This window comes from Nannospalax galili, unplaced genomic scaffold (genome assembly GCF_000622305.1).
Source record: "Nannospalax galili isolate Female #2095 unplaced genomic scaffold, S.galili_v1.0 scaffold582, whole genome shotgun sequence".
Lineage (NCBI taxonomy): Eukaryota > Metazoa > Chordata > Mammalia > Rodentia > Spalacidae > Nannospalax > Nannospalax galili.
Genome location: NW_008349130.1, coordinates 1,699,085 through 1,700,143, shown reverse-complemented (window position 1 = coordinate 1,700,143; position 1,059 = coordinate 1,699,085).

Genomic DNA, 1,059 nt, shown 5'->3' with positions numbered 1-1,059 from the left:
CTGTTCATTTTCCCAGTTCTGTGCTCCCAGTTCTAGCTGGGAGTCCCTTTGATCACCCTGGCCAACAACTCAAAAGAAGGTATAGCCTGTCTGGCATTGTTCCTTGTTATGTAGCCTTTAGCTATGCATATGGACTCTTAAGAAATTATATTGGCCCCTTTAATCTTTGGTTATACATTCGTTTTGGGTGTTTAAGACCATACAGTTGGTCCAGATAAACCAATTTATTTTTACTCTTAAGGTCATTGAGGATCTGTTCCTCAGGGATCACATGGGCTTGGGAGGAGCCCCTGGCTCCTTTCTTTTACCAGTTCCACCTATGTGAAGATAAATCAAAGGTCCTGCTCGACCATGGTTGGCTTCGCTTGGAAGCATGGAGGAAATGATTCCTCTGTGTCAACCCTCCTCTTTGTAGACTGGACATTGGTTCAAGTCCATGTGGTGGGGTCTCCTCAGCCTCCTTGATCAAGAAGACAGGTGACCCACCACAATTATAGGACCTTTTGAGAGATGCTCATAGTCCCCTGGAATTAATCGACTTAGGAGGGCAAGGAGCAAAAAGTGTCCTTTATGTCCCTCTGACCAAATTATTATAGGCCTCAAAGTATGTCTGTTAAATACTCAAGAAGGTTAGTTCCACCAGTCTGGTACTTTTAATTACTGTGTGCCATGTAGACAAATCTTAGGCAAAGACCAAATGTTCTCAGACAAACCTTACCTAGACATACATTTCTTGATCTGCTATGTATAATTTGTCAGTAGGTTGTAGGAGTAATATGGTTCCCTCTGGTTTTCAAAACTAGCTAGGCATTGTTTATCTCTCACATTGTCTCACCTCTCCATCTTGATTTTCCCACTTAACGTGCCCCCATTTCCCCCCTTTCTGACTTACTAATACCCTTCTCCTATAGTCCTACCTCGCTTGAGCTCCTTCTTTCCCTTTATCCCCTAGGTTTCTTGTATACACCCCCTCCCCCCTCCCTTAGACTAACCCAATTTTTATCCATATCTCCCTTATTAAGGCCTGTTACCTACTATTCTTCTCCTTCAGGTTATTTC